The sequence below is a fragment of the Phocoena sinus genome, chromosome 9, assembly GCF_008692025.1.
Source record: "Phocoena sinus isolate mPhoSin1 chromosome 9, mPhoSin1.pri, whole genome shotgun sequence".
NCBI classification, from domain to species: Eukaryota; Metazoa; Chordata; class Mammalia; order Artiodactyla; family Phocoenidae; genus Phocoena; species Phocoena sinus.
This window is the reverse complement of record NC_045771.1, coordinates 7,335,535-7,358,634: the sequence shown is the minus strand read 5'-3', so window position 1 is coordinate 7,358,634 and position 23,100 is coordinate 7,335,535. Positions and strand designations below refer to the sequence as shown.

The following is a 23,100-nucleotide window of genomic DNA, read 5'->3' as shown; positions in this document are numbered from 1 at the left end:
TGACAAGTACAGACAAATGCCATATTTTTAAAGATACTTAACAGATGCTGACAAAAGACCACTTTTTAATATGAGGAACCACATCTACTAGTGGGATATTTCTTCTAAGAGAAACCCATATTCCTCAGGAAAGAGAGGACAATGGGGGTAGCCCTCTGCTCTGGGCCTAGGATTTCCACCCCAAGGTGATACTTAATGTTTTAGTTTGGAGCAAAACAGGAAGTTAACATTCATCAGGTTTGTTGCCCAGGTAATCTGAAATCCTTCCACTCTTGTTCATGGACCACGGGTATGAAGGCAGAAGCCCCTCCAAGTCCACGCTTCTCACCTGTGCGACCCTAGGAAGCCAGGTGGCTATTTGTGCTGCCAAAATTTGTATTTCAAGTACCCAATTGTGAGTTAATTTCACTTGAATGCGATGAACTACTCCAGACCCCACGTGAAAACAATCCTATAGTCACACCTCATCCCATCCATATATGTAAAATCTTCAGTTTTTGATTTGTCTTTACAAAGATTAATGGTAAAGGGAATCTTTGTCAACATTTGCCTTAAAAAGAGTCAGTTAAAGAGTTTGAAGAGGGAAGCTAGTTTTGGTTTGATTTTACAAGAAACAGAGGGAGAGGCGCAGAGGAGCTCGGGCTTTCAGGCGCGTATCGCCGAGGCCCGCAGGTGTGCTGGGGCTCGAGAATGGACGACACGTTTATCTCTAGCCTGTACCTGCTTTTCAGGGCCACTCGCCCATCTCAGACTTTATCAGCCGGTCGGGATACGGCTTTTGGTTAGTCTCCCAGCCGGGGAGGCAGATCCACCGGGTGCACGTGTGTGCGCGCAGGAGCGGGGGAGGAGTGGGTGTGTAACACCCCCTCCTCCGGGGTGTCTTGGGGCAGTTGCTCCCCAGGCTGCTGCCCCGACCTAAGAAGGTGACCCCTCCTCGTTCGGCCCGAAGTGGCGGGAAGCCGGGTCCTTAGAGGCGGCCTCTAGGAGAGGGAGGCTGTAAAACCTGGAGGAGGATCCGCTGCGCCCGGCCGGGGAGGGCGCCGAGGTTCGGGGCCAGGGGCCGCGGGCTTTCAGGTAGAGAACAGCCCCGCGAGCGGGTCCTCGGTGGCGCTGGGGGACCGGGAACCGGGGCCGCGGCGGGCGGCAGGTTTCCGGGCCCCTCCCGCGCCGCGGGCTGGTGGGGAGATGGCGGCGACGGTTTCCCGGTTCCCCCGCCCCGGACGCCGATGGCGGTGCGTTCCGGCCCTCCCCCACCAGCTTCTCCCCCACGGGAGCTGTAGCCGGTGAGGCCGGGAGGGCGGGGAGCGGCGGAGGAAAGGCTAGAGGGCGGAGGTTGCGTGGTGCAGTCGTCGTCGGCGGCGGCGGCGGCGGCGGGAGGAGGGCCGGCGGGCGGGCCGGGAGGAGGAGGCGGGAGCCGTGTCGCACGCAGCTCCAGGCGGGGCAGCCCCGGCGGCTGAGGGACGCGGCGAGACCTTGGCGGGACGGGGATTTAACCGGGGCCGGGCCCAGCGACCAGGTGGAGACGTCGCCGGAGCCATTTAGGCACCCGGGAAATGCGGGTGAGTGTCGACGGCGCCGGGGCCGAGGAGAGTCGGCGGCGCAGGCCCGGCCCGGAGCCGCGGTGTCGCAGTGACTGGGGCCGCGGCGGCCGAGCCCAGGCGCCGGGCGAGGCCTGAGCCGCCGAGTCGCGGCTGGGCGGAATGGCGGCTGGGCCGGGGTACTCGTGGGCGGAGGGCGCCGGGGGCGGGAGGGGAGCGCGCGGCCCGGCCCTGAGTCACCCCGGCCGGTTCGGGCCTGGCCGGGCCGCGGCCCCGGTCGCGGGCACGGGGCGGCCAGGCCCGGACTACGCACTGGGAAAAAGCCCGATTCATGGCGCCCGCCCCTTTCCCAGCGCAGCCGGGCTCGGGCCGCGGAGCCGGGCCGGCGGGCGGCCCCGGGTGGCCGGGCGTGCGAACCTCGCCTCTCCTCGGGCGGCGACCCCCGCGGGGCGCCCGGACCCATGCTCTCTCTCCCTCGACCCCTCGGGATCACTTCTCCCCCGAGCGTCTCTTGCCCCGGACTCGTTCTCTGAAGTAAAGTACTGGGCTCGCGCGCTGAAGGAGCCGCGGAGCCGGGCTCTCTGCTTTCCGGTTCCCTGCCCGCGGCTCCCGGGTTCATCGCCCGCATTGTTGCGACTGTGCGGGGCGCTATTACTGGGTAATAGTCGCCCCTTTGCCCTGTTCTCTTGGGGGAGCGGGCCGGGGAGGCGCGCAGGGATGCGAGTGCGGCGGCCGGACGGGGCCCCCCGGCGCCGGCCGAGCGCCCGCGAGTCGGGCCCGGCCGGCTCCGCCGCCTTGGCGCGCCCCCGGTCCCGCGCCCGGCGGGAGCGCGCGCTGACCCCGCAGGTAACCAGGGCGACGGCCGCCGCCCGCGTGCAGGGGTCGCCCCGCGCACCCCTGCCTCCGCCCGGGTGTGCTGTAGGCCGAGTGCTGCTTCGGGGAGAAACGATTGGTGAGCATTTCTTGAGACTAATCCTCCAAAGTTCGGGGTTTTCTCCCTTTAACGAGCTCTCTGCCAAAAATAGGATCCTCTTTTCCGATTGGATCCCTGTTGTTGCTCATAGTTCGCAGTTGGGGTTAGTGGTGAGGGTGCAAATGGGGAATTGCAGTTAACTCAGGTATTTATTTGATCTGTGTAATTGCCCTTCCCCGTAGGGGCATTAAAACTGTACAAGTTAGGAGTGGAGTAGTCTCGCAGTTTTGGAAATGCACTCGTCGGAGTCACAGAAGGGAACTAAATTCACTTTACGACCCCAGCTTCTAGGACCTCGGCATATCTTTACACGCTGCAAAAGCATGTGCAGTTGTAAGGTTAACGCTTCATTTTGTGGCCACCCTGTCTACCCAATTTTCCGAAATCCTGGAGCGTTTGTGGGTTGTGTAGCAAAACAGGGAGTGTTGTTTAAAAAGCAGCAATATTTCGTCTAAAAAAAATTGGATATGACGTTTTCTTGATCTGAGTGTTCTTGGATATTAGAAAAAAAATTTACTTCAACGTTCTATTTGTTGCTTTCCATGGGCATCGCATTTCAAATTCCGAAGCATGCGAACAGACTGGCTTGCTTTAACTCTATAATGCCCGTTTTTGGAGGTTTCGAGACAGAGTGCTTATTAAGCTGGAGAGAGGTGACTGAAATACTGTCTAAAAATATTTAACTTTTTTTGTCATTGGAGTCATCTTTTAAAAACTTACGTTGCAAAAAACCCCACAAAAACCAGAAAACACCTTTAGCTGTGGTAGTAGGGTTTCTCACCGATTTGTAGTATCCTCTGTGTCTTAGGGCCACCGGCTCAGGTCCTTGCTGGTACACCCTCTTTTTTACCGCCCACCACCTCGGGACACTAACAGCCCAGTGAATGCCTGGGCTGATTCTGCAGTTTGCTTAGATATTACCGCCCCGTCGACTCCTTTGCCTGTTGCTGAATATTACCTTGTAGAGATAATTAACTTAGTCTGGGTTGCCAGTGCAGCCTTACTTCCCATACTTTTCTGACTGAATTGCTTGAAGGCAGGAGCCCCAAAGTAAATAGCACAGAACTTTGTCATGGGTACCTCAGTTGTTTTTTGAGTGAATAAATCTGGAATAATTCTAACCTACACCGAGTGTTTGACCACCTCCGATTTTGGCCACAGAAGCAGTCACTGCACTTCCATTGCGTAAGAATGCAAGCTTAATTATAATTGTTATTACAGCACCCCAGGAACTAACCCGGTGCCCCGACAGAAAGACTGCGCAGGTTCTCTTCAGCTATGGCAGTCCAGGAAAGTGCCAAGAAAACAAGTTGTGAAACTTTAATTTGCTTTTTTTGTTGTTTCAAAGCTAGTTTTAGGGTACACATTTCTAAAATTTGTGTGTGTTTTTAAACAAGATTGAGGTCTTTCCCCTCTGGTTATATGTTTCAGCCTTACCTTTGAAGCGAAATCGTTTGGTGAGTTAAAGCTCTTCCCTGTTGGAGAGATGATGCAAATACAGTGGTGGTACTAGAGCCCGAGTGACCTTTCTCACAGGAAAGACCTTTCTTGGGTCCTTGAGGGCCTTTTATCAGAAGTTCACGCCCAGTTTTCCCAGCAGGCATAGTATGCCTTTCTTTCAGCAAGGAAAGGTCAAAGGAATGTGGTTTAGATTGAGGAGTAGTTACTTGCCATCCTTCAAGTTGAAAATTAGGGCCCCCCAAAACATAGGAGCGTGTTGGTGTTTTATTCCTTGCAGTTTCAGCCCTGCATAGGTTCCAAGGCCATGGGCTTTCTACCTCAGCAATTGAGTCTGGAATAAAATGTCTTTTGGGGACCATTGGCTGAATTTTGGGCTTGTCTTTCAGGTATGCCTGGAGAAAAGAATGTACCATTTTTAAGGACCAATTAAAAGTTTACCTTGCTTTTTTGTTTGTTTCTTTGGGGGGAGGGATATCAGGTAGTTTCTCAACAAATTCTCTTCTTTCATTTGCCTTTCAAAACTGAGACGTGAACATGAAATGAGGAGTAAATCAAATTTAAATAAAACCTTAGGTTTATTACTAAAGATTTAAGCTCTTTGTTTATAATGTGTCCATTTAATAATGCACACTATAAACAGAATTATATTTGATGGCTTTTAAATTTTTTATTCACAGGGATATAGCTTCTGAAAGAGATGTGTGTGTAATTTATTCATGTATTTTTGCTTAGGTATAGAAGATGTTGCTTGGGAGAGAAGACATGGGATCTGGCTTGAACTTAACTTTGCTGAGCCTCTATTTCCTCATTTATAAAGTGGGATGGTTTTTAATTGACTCTTAAGTTTTCTTCAGGCCCTCAAAGTCTGGGTTCCACGTGAATGTCATAGCTTCTAACGTTAACAACATTTGAGGAACCATCCTATAAAGCGTAATCTTATTCGTGTTTGAGAAGCAGGGTTGTGAAGCCTAGGCTTGGTGGTCATTTAAATGTTTTCCCTTGGGACTCTGGGATCAAGTGAGCAGAGTCTCCTGGCAGCTTCCCCATCACTGCAGCGCCTGTTCCCAGAATTGGCCTTGCTGCCCTTTCCTCAGGCTCTCCCTCGGTCTCAAGTATTGTGTCCCCTTCCTGTCGCCCGACAGACTCCTGCTGCTTTGGAAAGGCTCCTCTCAGGTCCTGATGCTCCATCCGGGGTGGGAGCCTTCCCTGCGGTCCTGTGAGGCCCCACCCGGCTCACTGTCCTAGCAGTTAACCCTGGACTAGACTTGTGGTTCCTTTGGAATAGACAGACCTCCTGTAGGGCCGGGACCTTGTGATGGGCAGGTGTCCCTGTGCCATTGCGCTACCTGCGGCAACTCATGGAACTCACACTTTGTTCACCGATCATCGACCCACTTAAAACCCTGATCGGGCCCCGCAGAGTGTGGTGGTGCTGTTCAGTCCTCTGATGGCGTCGAGGAAGCAGCTGAGGCTTTGGGTGGTTAAGATCAGGCCTCGTGAGTGGTGAGGCCTGGGTTAAAACATGACAGGGAGACTCCAGGGCTCTAGCTTTTAACTGGATGCTCCCAAAGTGTCTAATTTATATGAAGGTGGAAGAGGAGAAGAGAGCAAAATTGAAATGCTTTCAAGATTGGTATCTTATCATTGATAATTAGGACCGGATTCATTATGCAGAACTGGGTTGCCTACCAAGAATGAGCTTATTCTTCTTGGTCTTCAGTAACTGGGGGACATTGAAGGGGAGTAATTGGGCACCGATGGGACAGAAAGGAACAGTTCTGGAACTTCGGGACTATTGTTAAGTTGGTGTGGTGTGACTCACTGGCCTTAAATTTATGAAACCATTTAAGACTGTTCATATCTAACAAGCTACGATTTTTAAAAAAGGCCTATGTCAGAAAATACTTTGGAAAACAGATTGTATGAAATGTGTGCTTAAAATGTGTATGTACTAGTGAAAATATTTATAAAGTAGTAAAGTTGGTTGTAATTTTAGGATGATGAACTTGTGTGTTTTTAAAATATCCCCCCCCACCCAAGTTTTTATCTTTTTAATAAATTTATTTATTTATTTATTTATTTTTGGCTGCGTTGGGTCTTCGTTGTGGTGCGCAGGCTTCTCGTTGTGGCTTCTCTTGTTGCAGAGCACAGGCTCTAGGCGCGCGGGCTCAGTAGTTGTGGCTCACGGGCTCTGGAGCACAGGCTCAGTAGTTGCGGCGCACGGGCTTAGTTGCTCCGCGGCATGTGGGATCTTCCCAGACCAGGACTCTAACCCGTGTCCCCTGCATTGGCAGGCGGATTCTGAACTACTGCGCCACCAGGGAAGCCCCCCACCGAAGTTTTTAAGAACCAAAAGATAATACAAATGATCTCAGGATGGAGGAACCCTCTCAGCATAACACCAAAAGTAGGAACTGTAAAGGAAAAGGCTCTTTTCATTACTTTAGAATAATTAAACTTCTGCAGGTTAAAATGCCATAAACAGAATTAAAAAGCAAATGACAAACTGAAAGAAATATTGTAACTTAACAAGTAAATTTACTTTGCTTACTATAAAAAGAGGGCTTATAAAAGCTAAGGTAAAGGCGATGCCCTCCCCTCCCCCGTGGGGGGGAAAAATGAGCAAACTGGTAATTTTTAAAAGAAGGATCAAGAAACAAGATAAAAATTTCAGCTTTACTAGCAGTACTCTTGGAAAAGTAAATCAGTGAGATACTGTTTTTACAAACTTGGGCATAGATTGAAAAATAAGCCACTTCTGGTGAGGGTCTGGAGAAGTGAGTCCATTCATTCATTGCCTGAAAAAGAATGATTTTTCTGAGAGCAGTATGTAAAATATATATATATGTGTGTATTTATACACTTAGAAATAGCTAATCTACTTTTAAGGATTTAGTCTAAGAAAATATAAAAAATGATTGATTAATATTCTGTCCTGGGTACACTATTTAATGCTTTCTTTTGAACATTTGTTTTCAGGTTTTGCTATTAAGGATTATGATCTCAGCATTTTTAGATAAACCTTTGCATTTCTGTAATTCTGTATTCAGTGAGACAAAAACGTGCTGTAAAACAGTATATGTAATGCTTAAATTTTTCTTTTTAGTGTGTATGTACATTTTTTAAAGGATAATAAGCCAAAATGTTTTTAGTGATTATCTCTGAATAGTGGAATTATGGGTTATTTTTAGTTTATTCTTTTGGTTTTTAATTTTTCGTCCAACTTTCTACAGCACACATGTATTTATAATGCGGTGGGTTAGCTTATGAAAACAAAAGACAATAGAAGAAGCAGTGAGCCTGCTTCTGAGCGAGATGTTTCTGCTCACTCAGTTCAGTGCTGGAATCACTCTGTTGTTTGCTTTATTTGCAGGTCCCTTGCCAGGTGTGTTGACATGTAGGGTAAATATCTGACTCTCAGCCCTCAGGTTCTCCTTGCAGCTCATCTTCCCATCCCCCCATCTTAATCCTTCAGCTGCTTTAGGCCCCTGCAAGTTTCACACCCTCCATGAAACTGTCTTAATCTCATGAACCTCATTTATGTTTTGTTATTTTGTTGAATTACAGCAGTGGATTATGTACTAGTGAATTGTCTTCAGTGTGGAAGTTTCCTTTTCTTAGAGATGCTGTGAACTTCCTGTCGTTTTTTGCTAACTTTACAACTCCTAGCAATAGTAGATGGATGTTTATTTTAAACCTGTCGTCATTATGCCTAAGAATGTAAATTTGCTACAAATTAGAAAAAATAAATTCTTTTGACACATTTTGTGCTGTAGCCTGGAACATTGGAATGTTACTATTGATTTAAGAAACGTATTCGAAATGACACAAATTAGGGATACTTTTGGCATCTGAGAAACAGGTGTCCCCTATTAGCTGACATAGTTAAGTGTGCCTGGGCAGCTTCGGTAAGTCAGGACGTGGGAGAAAAGCCAGGGAGCTCAGAGCCCCCTTCCTGCAGTGGGGAGGGAGGCCTGCTCTGGTCAGACTGGAAGGAAAGGTTTGAAATCGTGGATGAGGCTGAGAAACAGGAGACTGCAGACTTCAGTCCCCGCTGGAGGCCCAGGCATGAGGGCTGGAGGCCTTTCCCCTCCCCGAGCCCTGAGTTTGTCTTTGGGAACTAGGGGACTTCAATTTGGGGGAGGGTGGAGAAGAAAAAAGTCCAAGAGTGATTTCTTCTGACTTCTCCAGTCTTACAGAATCATCTTGCCTGTGGTAATAACCACTATTCCTCAGCACTTAGAATGTGCCAGAGACTGGGCTGAATCCACTTTGGTGGCTTTGGAGTTGTTCCCCCTCAGCTTTCTGCTTCTTGCAAATAAATGCCTCATTTTGGACAGAAGTCTTTCCTTCACTTCCCAGGGTGAAGGTAGCCTTGGACACTCGGTGCAGGAATGGTTCACTAGTCGGTCTTCAGATAGAGACTCCTGAAACCAGAGGGTGATTCATGTCTACCCACAGGGGACCCAAACGTCCGAAGGGAGGGCTTAGGGGTGCTGAAGACGCTTGGCCTGAGGAGCAGTTTTGCCGCCGCTACTACTCAGTGGTACCTCTGCAAGTGTCCTGTGTGTTGGCGCCTTTGTCCTGTGCGGGATGTTGTGTGTTTTGTTTTTGAATGTCTGCAGTTTAACTGGGGCATTTAAGGTGAAGCCTGTAACACCTGTCATCACTTGACATTATGAAGCTTTGTTTAGTCACTATTATTTTTATAATAAAGGAGCTCAGCTTTACCATTCCCTGCATTTTCAGTAATTTTTGATTTGCCTAGAGCAGTATTTGCCCACCTGTGTTCTGTGACGTGTAAGATATTGGAGTGGAAGGGAAGATCTGTGAGTAAATACATTTAGGAAATGCTAGGTTGCATATTGGGGGGCTTTTAATATATTAATGTGCATTGAGAGTCTTATAGGGAGACATCTATTTTACAGAGAATGTGTATCTTACAGGATATGCGTGTGTACGTACTTGTGTATGTATGTAAGGTGTACCCTTAGTTTAATAATAGCCTTTGGGGAAGAAAACCCTACCACCATGTTAAAGAGTATGTTTTGTTTTGTAGAGCACATACTGACTTTAGAATCAGAAATGTGAAAAATGGCGTGCCATGCAGTAGAGGCGTGGTCTGAACGGCTGCGTTTGCTTCTTCCCTCGTCAGTGGAGCGTTGATGAGCATCTGCAAACTCCCGTGTTTAAAGTCTAAACTGCCAGAGTTTTCAAAGCACTTCAGTCCCTTGAAACTCAGACTTGGCTTCTCCTCGTTCAGGTTCTGTTAGATTCTTTCCTGTTATTTTAAATGGGTTCCCCTGCATGTCTCGGGCTCAGTGATTTCCAGAGTGTGAACACCGTTCACATGATACGTTTGCAAAGTGTAACCAGGACTGTTTTCTAGAGCGTTTTGGCCCCTTTAAGGAGGGGATGTAACATGCAGTGTTTTCCAAGCTGCTGGACCAGGTTCTCATCCTTTTTTCTTGAGTCATCTCTTGGCCTTAGCTTCTGTGGAGAATACTTTGCTCTTCCGGTTATGTCTTCTTCTCTAAATGGACGCGCAGGAGGTACCTCTGGGACCTGATTCTCTGTTCTAGTCCACTTTGCTGTGGGGTTTTTCAGTTCTGTTTTGGCCGGAGCGGTTCTGACTGTTCTCGGCTGGTAGCTGGTTGCCTCCCAGCTGAGCCCCAGTGGCCTCTCTGCCTGCCCGCAGGGCTTCCCCGTGGCCCACCTGCCCTCCCCACCATCACAGCCTCCCCAGACTGATCTCATTTGCTCTCCAAGCCACATCCAGCTTCTCTGTTTCGAGGCTTCTCTCCGAGACTGTGATGTTCCATAGTTAGTGACTACGGAGTATCATTAGTTCCTCCTTCAAAATGCCCTGTCTTCATCCCTCCCTTGTTTGGTTCTGTCACCAGCTCCTGTTGCCTTGTGTTCAGGATTTGTCATGGCTCCCTGACTGCAGAGTCTGCCCCCAGCGGGTGTTGGTGTCACCACGACAGGCAGGAGTGGGCTCCGCTCTCCGTCCTCGCCAGCCCTTCACTACATGTCCCATCTCATCCCCTTAAGCTCAGAAGATACTGAAAGTCGGGCGGGCCGTGTGCTCGGTGCTGATCTGCGGCACTTCTCACTTAAAGTGGCTGGTGTGGGTGCCAGCTCTTTGTCGTGTCCCCATTCTTCCAACCTTCTACCCATAAGAATGAGATTTCAGTAAAGCAAACCATTTTGGGGAAGTTCTGTTAATTTTGAGATTTAACCTATAATAAATTATAAATGAGAAATTTTCTTTTGATAGGCTGATTTATGGAAACAGTCTGTGATTAAAGAATTCAAGGTTCTGGGCTTCCCTGGTGGCGCAGTGGTTGAGAGTCCGCCTGCCGATGCAGGGGGCGCGGGTTCGTGCCCCGGTCCGGGAAGATCCCACATGCCATGGAGCGGCTGGGCCCGTGAGCCATGGCCCGCTGAGCCTGCGCGTCCGGAGCCTGTGCTCTGCAATGGGAGAGGCCACAACAGTGAAAGGCCCGCGTACCGCAAAAAAAAAAAAAAAAAAAAAAAAAGAAAGAAATTCAAGGTTCTAACCAACAAACCGTATGTTAACACCGTTTAATTCTGAAAGTATGGATGTGGTGTAAGATGAATATCCACTGTTGCTTTTTATGGTAGATTTATAGGTGAGTGAGTGTGTGTCTAACTAGGACAGTGGATTCCCTTAATAGTTGTCAAAAATGATTTTAAAACACATTCAGATGACTCCCTTGGCAGCAGTTTTACATTAAAAAGAGGGTTCCCCCCCCAAAATGCAGAGGCAGATTTGTGTGTTTTGTTGGCAGTCTAGCGTAGAGTAAGTGAGTGTAAGTGCATACTCGGGGTGTGTGATCTGAAAACAATTAGTCCTAAATGTGCTGCTTTCTATAGTTCGTTGCATTTATACAGTAGTACTTTGCAGAAGTTGATTTATCTGCAAAGTTTTGACGTCTAAATTTTATTGTAAAAATTGGATCAAGTCTTCTAAAGTGCTCATTTTTTATAGAAGTGAGTTCTTGTTAAACTGTGGAGGAAATCTGCATTTTGTGATTTTGATGTTCTTTGAAAAAATACTATATTTTCAACTGGGAGCATGATTTGATGGTTTTCAAAGTAAGCTGTTTGAAGCGTAAGCTTGAAAACCTTGCTTGAGAAAATATACACAAGTTAATGAAGTAAATTATGTGAAATCAAGAATTTTGCCAGACATTTCTCTGAGGCTTCTCCCACCAAACTTGAGCTTGACTGTAAAGATGATGGTACTGCCCCAGTCGCAAGTAGTATATTGATAGAAGTCTGTACCAATCTCAGTATGTAGGATGTTCTTTATTCTTATTTAAAATATGAGGTTTAATTATTGTAGAAGTGAAATGAGCTGCTTTTGTCTCTTCTGCCCCTAAACAGTAACCTAAAAAGCCACTACTTTTGTAGTGACCATAAAAACAAGTTGTGCGGATTATGAAGGAAATTCACTACAAGTTTTTGCAACTAAAAAGAAACATCACGACTAGGATCAGTTCAGCTGGAAAAAAAAAAAAAAAACACAAGTGAAAAATGCTAGAAGCTCAGGTCAGTTCCAGAATCATTTTCTTAGGTGAGGCCGTTACAGGTTTTACCAGACTCTTTCCCATGTTATAGGTATGGCCAGATTGTGCTCAGTCAGAGTGGGGAGCACAATTTTTTAAACCACCACTGCCCCTGCCCCCCGCAAAAAGAAAATACCTCCCTTATTGGAGGTTAGCAAATGGTACATTTTCATGAACTCAGAAGACACACTCAAATAATTGAGAGGCTGAATTTAATCTATTTATCCTTGATAGGTGCTAAAGCCCAGGTTCAAACACACGTGTGTATTGTGCACCTCCTCATACCCTTTCCCGGGTATTTATAAGTCTCTTGACTACTTGCTGTTGTCGTAGCTAGTAAGGACATTTCCAACGGGATGCTTTTTATCAAGTCCGCAGTGCACGTGTGCACGGGGTGGGGCTGGGTGCGGACCCCCAGCAGCGGTAGGTGCCTCTCTGGCTCTTCACGACCCCGCATGGCCAGAAGCACTATCCAGGCGCCTGTGCCACCAGATTGCTCTCGTACCTTCGGTAAGGTGAATAAATCGGTAAACTGTATTCAAAACGTGAAAGCTCCAAATCAGATGGAGTGTAGAAGTGGGACTGTTTATTCTTTTTGAACCAATTTGTAGTGAAGTGGGCAGTGTCTTGAAAATTCACTTAGCTAGAGGGAGCTGCCGGTCAGAATTTTTAAAAAATTTTATTTGCTTTGGGCTGCATTGGGTCTTCGTTGCTGCGTGCGGGCTTTCTCTAGTTGCGGCGAGCGGCGGCTGCTCTGTGTTGCAGAGCACGTGGGCTCTAGGTGTGCGGGCTTCAGTAGTTGTAGCTCGCGGGCTCTAGAGCACAGGCTCAGTAGTTGTGGCGCATGGGCTTAGTTGCTCCGCGGCATGTGGGATCTTCCCGGACCAGGGCTCGAACCCGTGTCCCCCTGGATTGGCAGGCGGATTGTGCCACCAGGGAAGTCCCCTGGTCAGAATTTTTGAACTTAAGATAATTTATTTGTATTAGTGGGAAAAAAAGTAATGAAAAGCCTTGAAAACCCAGATTAGATGAAGGATCTTGTTCACTTAGTGACGTGGTAACTTTCAAAATCTGCTGAGTTAGCAGATATTGTTTCAAGGTCTAGCACTCACCAACTGCAGGGCAAACCGTGGCCACACGGGAGGGAAATCTGCACAGTAGTTGAACAGAATTGTGGGAACTGTGAGTTGAAACATTTCATTGAAACAAAAGTGAAAGCGTGTGTGGTAGAACGGTGCGTCGTTTCCTGAAGCAGCATCTTCACCAGGAGTGGGAGAGACCTGTCATCTGCATGTGACATGTCATTCTGTCTCCCCAGCTGAAGGTCCATGTCTAGATTTCCACCCTCGGTGGCCTGAAGATGTTTCCTGTACCACCAGCAATCCCGGTCATCTCAGGAGTGAAAACGACTTGCTGTCTGTATCTTCCTGTCTGTTGTTAGGCTGGGTCCTGATGATGCTGCGGCACCAAGACAGGAGAGAGATGCCGGGATGCTGGTGTGCAGGGAGAGCTCCGCCACAGCAGGCTTCCAACCTCAGTGGATTCGATAAAACAGCAGCTCACCCACTAACTAGGGTGAGAAACGGTTTCCAAGGTGGTATTTTAGGGTGTTCTGTTATGTGTATTTGGTGGTGGAATGAAAGATCCAGATGAACTTTAAGAACAAATGAAATTTCAAAGAAAATCTGAACTTTTACAACTGCTTCTGTCTGGATCCCCAGGTCCGTCAGAATACAAGGTTCCCTGTCTTCTGATGATGGGCCCACTTTGGTGGGAATTTGGAAAGTACCCCTGGTGTTACGTTGTCCAAGGGTATTGTGAAATTTTCAGGCAACATTACTTTACTTCATTTTGACTTACATGCTAGCTTTGACATTTCCCCCTGAGAAGTTTTTTGTTGTTTTATTTAAGTAGCATGTTAGGAATTTTGAGGACATCTGATAACCTTTGCTGAAGTGTTAATATGAATAGTAGCAAATACTTACTGTGTGTCTGGTACCCTTCTAAACAGTTTATTTGCATAACTCATCTGTACCTCCCAACAACCTTATAAGATAGGTACTGTTATTGTCCCCATTATATATATGTCTTATCTGTGTTATAATTGCAGATAATTATAGGCACAGAAGTTAAGGAGTCTGCCCAAGCTCACACAGACTGTGAGTTGTGGAACCAGAACTTGGGAGTCCCCTCAAACATCCACATGCACTTATAGATTAACTCTTTGAAATGGTCATGTCACTCTGTAATGTCACTCTGTGCTTTTTGAATTGTTTCTACAGTAAGAAATACATTTTGTAGGTTAACTCTGTACGTACACAGACATAACTGCATTAAAGATGCGCTGAGCCATACTTATGTTCTATGAGCTCTTCTCATTTTCACTCCTTTAAAGAGTTCCGGTTACCATTTACTAAGCTGATTTCATGGCCCACACGTTAATGGATTGCAGTCCTGAATTTGAAAAATATGCATGGTGTAGATAAGGATCAAATGTAACACTGTATTTCCTTGTTTTAAAGTGAACGAAAATGCTTGGAAATGAAATACGTGCAAGCACCAGGCTAGATCATTGAATAAATGTCCCTATAAAAGCATTGTGCTGAAACTGAGAGCTGAAATTCGGTCCTTCACAGGTAAAGCTCGTTTATGTGGACGAACCAGTCAGTCTGCATGGCACCTGCTAAATAGTAAGAGGTTAGGGTCACCTTCAAGCTTCCTAAAGCAGTTTATACCAGTGATGCTCCTGTCATCCCACCGGAAGGCACATAGTAATTAAAATAGGAAGAATCTGTATTCTAATGGACTTAAGATTCAGTTATAACTTGGACAGTACTTAAAGCTTTGAGTGCTTGTATTTGGATTTTTAGGATTTGAAAACACTTACTAATTAGTTGTTCAAGTACCAAGAATAAAAATTGTATCCTAATTCCTAAGATGCTCATAGGAGAAAATTCCATACTTAATGGCATCCAAAATTTCTCATGATTATAAAATTGTAGGTGTGTTTGGGGGAATGAGTTGAATTAGCATATTTCTGTATTTATATAATTAGAAGGACAAAGGTTGATCTCAAGGAGAAAGCAGCTATGTTGCCTCGTTTAGTATAAGTTTGAGGGCCTACTAATTTCAAAGCTCTGCTAGTCTTGAGGAAGTGGGAGAACTCATAAAACAAACCGTGAAGATTTAAATACATGTGCTCACATCCTACCCCAGGATGGTGAGTCCTTGCGTCTTCCCTTTCCAAGCCATCAGTTTTACAGTTTTTATCGCCTGTTTGAATAATTTTTCTTAAGTTTTATACATAACGTAAATGGTATGCCTCCCCCCTCCCCATTTTTCTCAGTACTGTTACTGTGCTGGGAGAAAATGAAATTACATGTAATTAACATGTTCTAGCATGCTTCTTTGTAGTTCTGTATGCTGATGGGCTGGGTGGGTTTGGGTTTTTTTTTTTTTTAATCTATTTATTTTTGGCAGCATGCGGGCTTTCTCTAGTTGCAGCGAGCTGGGGCTACTCTTCGTTGGGATGCGCGGGCTTCTCATTTTGGTGGCTTCTCTTGTTGTAGAGCACAGGCTTCGGGCACGCAGGCTTCAGTAGTTGTGGCACACGGGCTCAGTAGTTGTGGTGCACGGGCTTAGTTGTTCTGCGGCATGTGGGATCTTCCCAGACCAGGGCTCGAACCCGTGTCCCCTGCATTGGCAGGCGGATTCTTAACCACTGCGCCACCAGGGGAGTCCTGGGTTTGGGGTTTTTTTATGTGTCATCAGTGATTCAAACGTGTCCCCAAAATATTTGGAATCATCATTTCCCCAGTCTTTCTGGAGCCCTGCAGTGTGCCGGGACACTGTGTTTGGTGCTGAGGATTTAGCTGTGAATTAGGCCCCTGCCTTCCAACCACAGAGCAGAGCCCATGCATCAGAAGTCTTACTTCTATTAAAGTCTGAAGGTCTGGGGCCAGATATTTTGTTTACAAAGAAGAACCAGTTATTGATATACTTTCCATTTTTACAGTAACACGTATAAATGTAAAATCTACTTATTGACATATCCATTATTCAGGTAGCGATAATTATCAAAATAGCCTAATTTTCAATTAAGAAAAATAAGCAAATACATATTTGATATTCAGTACTAGCTTTTTGTTTACTCATGTTTTCTAGATTATCAAATGCACGTTATTTCATGAACAAAATAGAAAGATCAAAAGTGAGCCTCTACTTTTATTGTTTTGTTTTGATTTTTTTAACTTTTTTTTTTTTTTTATCAGTTGTAGGTTCACAGCAAAATGGAGAGGAAGGTATAGAGATTTCCTATATACTCCCTGCCCCAGCACATACACAGACTCCCCCGTTATCAATATCCCCCACCAGCGTAGTACATTTGTTACAACCAGACCTCCATTAACACATCACAATCACCAAAGTCCATAGTTGACATGAGGGTTCACTCTTGGTGGTGTACATCTTGTGGGTTTGGACAAGTGTATAATAACGTGTATCCATCACTGCAGTACCGCACAGAGTAGTACACTGCCTTAAAAATCCTCTGGGCTCTGCATACTTACTTCCCCACCCCGAACCCCACCAAGCTCCTGGCAGCCACTTAAAACTTTTCACTGTCTCCTTAGTTTTGCTTTTTCCAGGATGTCATATAGTTGGAATCACACAGTATATAGCCTCTCAGAATGGCTTTTTTCACTTAATGATATGCCTTTAAGTTTCCTCCATGTCTTTTCATGGCTTGATGGCTCATTTCTTTTTAGTACTAAGTAGTATTCCGTGGTCTGGGTGGACCACAGTTCATTTATCCATTCACTCCGAGGGACATCTTGGTTGCTTCCAGGTTTTGACAATTAGGAAAAAAGGTGCTATAAAGATCTGTGTGCAGGTTTTTGTGTGGACATTAGTTTTCAACTCCTTTAGGTAAATATGAAGCAGCACAATTAATGGCTGAATTGCTTGGTTTGAGTGTTTATTTCTGTAGGAAACCACCAATCTGTCTTCCAAAGTGGCTGTGCCGTGTTGCCTTCCCATCAGCAGTGATTGAGAGTCCCTGTTGCCCCACCTTCTCACCAGCATTTGGTGTTGTCAGTGTTCTGGATTTTGGCCATTCTAATAGGTGTGTAGTAGTGTCTCATTATTTTAATTTGCATTTTCCCGATGGTGACATAATGTGGAGCATCTTCTCATATGCTTACTTGCCATCTGAATATCTTTGGTAAGGGCCTTGGCCCATTTTTTAATCAAGTGGTTTTCTTACTGAGTCCTAAGAATTTTTGTATTATTTTGGTTAACAGTTGTTTATCAGATGTTTCTTCTGCGAATATTTTCTCCCAGTCTGTGGCTTGTTTTCTCATTCTCTTGACAGTGTCTTTCCCAGAGCAGAAGTTTTTAATTTTAGTGAAGTGCATCCATCCTATCAATGATTGTTTTCATGGATCCTGCCTTTGGTGTTGTATCTAAAAAGTCACACCTCACCCAAGGTCATCTAGGTTTTCTCCTGTGTTGTCTTCTAGGAGTTTTATAGTTTTGCTCTACTTTTCTTTTTAAGGAAGGTTTTGCAAATATTGCATGAATAATGTTCAACATACCAAAAGTGTCCTTGCATTTAATGGGTTAATCATTTTCTGACCAAGATCAGGTGAGTTAGATGGTTTCACCTCCTACTACACTATTGTTTTTTGAGAAGGAAGGGAGAAAAAGCTATTGGCTGGGAAATTCCTACTAGGTACCAGCCATAGAACTAGGTCTTTTTACATACGATGTCTCATTTAAAACTCTTTAACAGCCCTGGAGAGTTGTTTGGGTCTTTAGTTTCAAATGAGTTAACAGAATTAGAGCTGGCACTGAAGGAACCAAGTGTGCCCTTCTAAGTGAATCCGACTAGTGGTGCTCCCTGGTTTTGGGTTGTCTGGATTTGTCTGTTCTCTGTAGTAATCGGTGTAGTATTTTCTCAGTCCCATGTGGGCGTGATCGGAGTTGGGGGTCATCTTGAGATCACCAAGGGGACCCTGTAAGAGGGCAGCGGGAAGCATGAACTTCAGATCAGATTTTGAATTCAAGGTTTCATACGTTCAACTGTGAGGCATTGCACAGAAGTTTTATTATGAGACAGCTGTTGTAATTATCATTGGTTGTATGTTATTTTTGAATAGGTTATGTGATTTGTCTTAGAAGTTGAAACATGATAGTTGTCATGTTGTATTCAAGTAAAAGTTTGTAACAGTTATGCTTGTATCTGGCCTTAGGATTTAAAAGGAACACTCATGTTTCTCACTTGCATTGTGTAACGGCGGATGGAGCTAGTCCTGGGTCCTCCTGTGAGACCGGGTGTCTGTCAGGAAAGGCAGGTTTCCAGGGGCCCCAGCAGCAGCAGAGCCGGCACCTTCTCCCGGCCGTTAGGGGGCGTCTCCACGTGGTTGCAGCTGGCTCCCAATCTGGAGCTGCATTCTCAGAGGTACCTTCTCCTGGCGCCTGCTACAGTCAGCGACTTTCATCCTAGACCTTCTCGCTGATTGATCGCTGCCTTTGACCCTGTCGAGGACTAGAGGTTTCGTCCAGCTCTCCTCCCCCGAGCTTCTGTTCTCTGGCCTCTGGTTCTCACACCTGTGTCCCCCCCGGCTCGCAGCACTCCTCTCTCCTGAGGTGCCAGGGGGAGGGGGGCTCCCCCATGTCCTTTAAATACAGGTTTGAGTTCTCGTCGCTGTTATGTTCTTCCCTTATCTGTGAAGATGTTATCCACGTTAATGCCGACAGTTTTACCTTTTTGCAGATTACCAAATTTTTTTCTACAGGTGCGATTTCCTTTGGGCTACAGTTGTGTATTTTCAAACTGCCTGATTGAGCATTTTCATTTTGGGTTTTTTTTTTAAATTCCTTCCCATTCATCATATCTAAAATTAAGTTTCTCATCTTCCCTTTAGATTCAGACTTCTTCACATAACTTACCAGTTTATCTTAATAATATGACCTTTTTCTTTTGGGTTGTTTCTCTTTAACACTTTTACCCCTGGGTTTTTTCCAGCATGAGAATTTTTTTAAATGAGTGTTCAATTTAGTGACATAAGGAATTTTATAATAACAGATTTATGAATGTCTAGATGGTCATCACTTAACCCAGAACTTCCATGAGACTTCGTGCTTGTGAATTCCTATTTATTTACAATTACATTGTTGCCAGTTACTACCTAAAGCAGAGAGCACAATTGGTTGAGACCCTATAGGCCAACTATGGCTCACAGATAGATGTTTTTATAACTTTTACAGTGTAACTTTTTGCTTTTCTCAGTCATGAAAGATGTCCAACAAAGAACAGCAAACTTCACCCCTGAGAATTACACGTTAACGTATTTTAAATATTTCCTGTTTTTTTAAATCTATTTTTAGCTGCGTTGGGTCTTCGTTGCTGTGCCCTGGCTTTCTCTAGTTGCGGTGAGCGGGGGCTACTCTTCGTTACTGTGAACGGGCTTCTCATTGCGGTGACTTCTCTTGTTGCGGAGCACGGGCTCTAGGCACGTGGGCTTAGTAGTTGTCGTGCACGGGCTTAGTTGCTGCACGGCATGAGGGATCTTCCAGGACCAGGGCTCGAAACTGTGTCCCCTGCATCGGCAGACGGATTCTTAACCACTGCGCCACCAGGGGAGTCCAGTATTTCCTGAGGTATAAAAATTTTTATGCCAGGCTACTGTAATTCCACAGTATTGATGAGCAGATATGATACTGGAAATAACTGTCATGGAGTAATGAAAATACCTGTGATTTCCTGGTGGCAAAGCCAGAGGTCCTGCTAAAACTGTTGTGGACTGCTGCCTACATTCGTAATCGGAGGAGTGGTCGGGTTTCAGTCAGAGGTGAGTGGGAAATAAGATGTACTTTTTTCCCCACCCGCGTTTGCAACCCCCTGAGTTCTATCCACGGACCCCCAATGAATCTCACCTGCACCCCTCTCCTCCGCCCATGGGTAACCATTTGTATTAGTGTTCGGTTTATCTTTCACTTGTTTCTCTTCGAAAAGAAAAATAGAGATCTATCCGAGTGTGTTAGTATTTACTCCCCTCCCCTCCCACACACAGGGAACCTTGCTTTTTTCAGCGACTGTGTCCACTGGGAAGTCACTGTGTTGTCAGTGGGTAGGGGTCGCCCTCCTTCCTTTCCATAACTGTGCGGCGCTCCGTGATGTGGGTGCGCCATAAATGATGCTCCATGATGCGGGTGCGCCATAAACGATGCTCCGCGATGCGAGTGCGCCATAAACGATGCTCCGCGATGCGGGTGCGCCATAAACGATGCTCCGTGATGCGGGTGCGCCATAAACGATGCTCCGCGATGCGAGTGCGCCGTAAACGATGCTCCGCGATGTGGGTGCGCCATAAACGATGCTCCGTGATGTGGGTGCGCCATCATTTAGTGCTCCATCCCCTGCTGGTGGATTTTAGGTTGATTTTCAGTCTTTTGCGTGACTAAACTTGCGGAGTTTACAACTTCTTGTAGTTTTTGGCCAGTTTGTCTTGGGGATAGATTCCTAGAAGTGAGATCGTTGGGTGGAAGGGCCAGTGCACCTGTGGTGTTACTAGATGTGGCCAGTCGCCGTCTGTCTCGGTGAACATCCCCACCAGCAGTAGTTAAGTCATTTTGACTTTGTAATGCAGTGTCCGTCAGATTCTGGAATCCAGAGGTACATTTTTGGAGATGTGAAAGTCCAAGTTTGAGAGACGCCCCTCTTCATCCTTGTGTCGTTCCTCACCAGTGCCGCCCATTCTGGTGCACGTTCCCATCGTCCCTGCTTGGTTTGGTTTTAAGCATCTGGCCTTTTCTTTTTCCATTGCTCTTCCTCTAAGTTAGTTAGTGTCACTGACCTTTGGTCCCCGTTCACCCCAGCTCCAGCTCCAGCGAGCTGTCACATGAATGTTTCTAAAATCACGGCAGTCGTGTCACTTCCCTGCCCTGGAACCTTGCAGGCCTCTGTCGCCCACTCAGAATAAAGGCCTCCTCCAAGGGGGGAAAGCCGAGGGCGGGTGGGGATGGTGGTGTGATGAATTGGGCGATTGGAATTGACATGTATACACTGATGTGTATAAAATTGATGACTAAGAAGAACCTGCTGTATAAAAAAATACAATTAAATTTAAAAATTAAAAAAAAAAAAAGAATAAAGGCCTTGCGGGAGTTCCGTGACGGTCCAGTGGTTAGGACTCTGCACTGCTACGGCCAAGGGCCTGGGTTTGATCCCTGGTCGGGGAACTAAGATCCCTCAAGCTGCGCAGCCAAAAAGAAGAAGGGCCTGACGTCCTCTTACTGAAAACCTGCCCTCCTGCCCCTGAAGCTTCCAGCCTGAACCCCACGCTCAGCCTCCCGCTCTTCCCTGGCCGCCCTCCCTGTTCCTCTGCTGCCCTTCAGATCCTTCCTAAGAAGCGTTCAGAGCACACGCGTGTAGAGACTTCTTGTCATTGTAGCTGGAATGACTTCTTCTAGACCCTCTGAACTCTATTGCAGTTCTGTCTTTATCTTTACTGTGGCAGTAAAACGCCTCTGCCGTGCGGCAGCTCCGCTGGTGCTTCCAGCTGTCTTTTAAATGATTTGTGTTGCAGGAGAATAAGAGCCCCTCTGTTGGTAACATATTAAATAGCAGTTCTTAAATAAAGCTTTCTTTCCAGTAGAACACCCAGTAATACTGTTTTTCATGCTAAGCCTCCCACATATGCAGAACCTGGTCGTTTTGTAAAGATACATCCCTTTCTGTAAATGACCTGAATTTGACCCAGGATGATTTATAGCTAGCACGCTTTAAAGCTGTCTTTTTTTCCGAGGTATAGCTCACATACCGTAAAATTCACTGTATAATTCAGTGATTCTTAGTAAAGTTAGAGCTGTGCAGCCATCACCACAATCCAGTTTTAAAACGTTTTCATCACCCAAAATACCCCACGTGGCTGTCTGCACTCTCCATCCCCGCCACCCCCGGCAAGCACGAATCAGCTTCCTGCCTCTGTAGTTTGCCTGTGCTGTACATTTCATGTAGTAAATGGCATCATATAACCTGTGGCCTTTTTCTTCTGGCTTTCACTTAGCGTAATGTATTTGAGGTTCGTCCGTGCTGTGGTGTGTATCAGTACTTCACTTTTTATTGCCTGAGAGTATTCTTTTATATGACTTTAGGCTACTTCGCTTATGCGTTCACCTGTTAGTGGACATTTGGGGGGTGTTCCACTTTCTGGCTTTTATAAATAATGTGCTGTGAACATTCTTGTACAGGTCTTTGGATGGACATACGTTGTCTTGTTTGTTGGGTAAATACCTCGTAGAGGAATTGATGGGTCACGTGGTAGATTTATGTTAACTAAACCCGGTGTTTAAGTGGCCCAAATGGTTAATCACTAGCTTTGAGTAAAGACATAAACAAGGCAATTCGAGCACTTAGGATACATTCAGGTCTTGGGAACTTGGCTGTGAATTGGTTGCTTGAGAAAAAGCAGAACCAGCTTCCAGTCTGGGTGAGTGTTTTTGCTTCTCTTTCTGGCCGTGGATTTAAAGGTTTTGAATGACTAAGTGGAGACAAAAACTCAGTTAAAGTCTCTAGAAAGCCATCTATTAAGATGTGAATTGGAACTTTTTTATGCTTTTGTCAACTGTAATTGTTTGAACTTAATTGTAATTGTTCCCTTAGTTCTATATATAGAAATGGAATAATATATTTAAATTTTATAATATAAGTAAGTATAAATTTTGCAAGCCTTGTGTTTCAATAGTGAAGTAAGGTAGGCTTATCCGAGGTAGTAAATGCCCTTCCTGGTGATGTACAAGTAGACCCCTAATTATTGAATGCACGCATTCCTGGTCTGCATTTACAAGATATTAGCCCCTGCTCTTTAAGATTCCTTTGATTTAAAAAGTGAAAAATTTTAGTAATTAACATTCAAATACTAATAAATGAATATTCAAACGAAGTATGTGAGTATGAATAAATGTCCAGTTCCTGAGTTGGCCAGCTCTTCCTTGACCTGTGGGTTTGCTGTCCTTTGGGCTCGTCATTACACACTTGCGTCATGAAGCTTTCAGTTGCCTTTTTGCGTGGTTCCTGTGGTTCGTGTTGTAATTTCAAATTGGAGAGCAAGTCTTCATAGCACACTTTTTATGGAAGTGGAATAAGAAATCTCCACCTTCCTGTGGAAACAACATGGAGGGGCGGGTGACAGAAAGAACGTGGCTTTGGAATCCAGATAGTTGGGTGTGAATACTTGCCTCTTATTAGCAGAGTGGCTTTGGGCAAATTATTGAACATCTTAAAGCCTGAGTATCCTTATTTGTAAGAAATTGATAGTACCATGCAGAGAGTTATGGTTATTGTAAGGATTCAGTGAGAAAAAGTATCACAACTGCTATTGCCACAGGGTCAAGCACTGAGACCTACAGAAAATATTGGGTCCTTTTTTACACAGCGAGTAAACCGACATGCAGCAAGCAATCCCACTTGATGGACACTGTCCGGGGTGGTCATCGCTGTGGTAAAGTGTAGATGGTGGTTGTGGAGTTA

The 23,100-nt window shown here is 45.7% G+C and overlaps 1 protein-coding gene across 5 annotated transcripts in view; it reads left to right on the top strand.

The window, feature by feature from the left end:
• The first annotated feature begins 813 nt into the window (after positions 1–813).
• CUL1 (cullin 1) overlaps positions 814–23,100 on the top strand; it is a 107,791-nt gene continuing 85,504 nt past the window's right edge. Inside the window, exon 1 of one of the 5 annotated variants that reach the window (XM_032642341.1) lies at positions 814–1,074. The gene's annotated coding sequence lies outside the window, so the exon portion shown is untranslated. Of the gene's footprint in view, positions 1,284–1,372; positions 1,560–23,100 lie in introns of those variants that run through there. The other 4 variants (XM_032642343.1, XM_032642340.1, XM_032642339.1 and 1 more) reach the window with 4 other exon arrangements.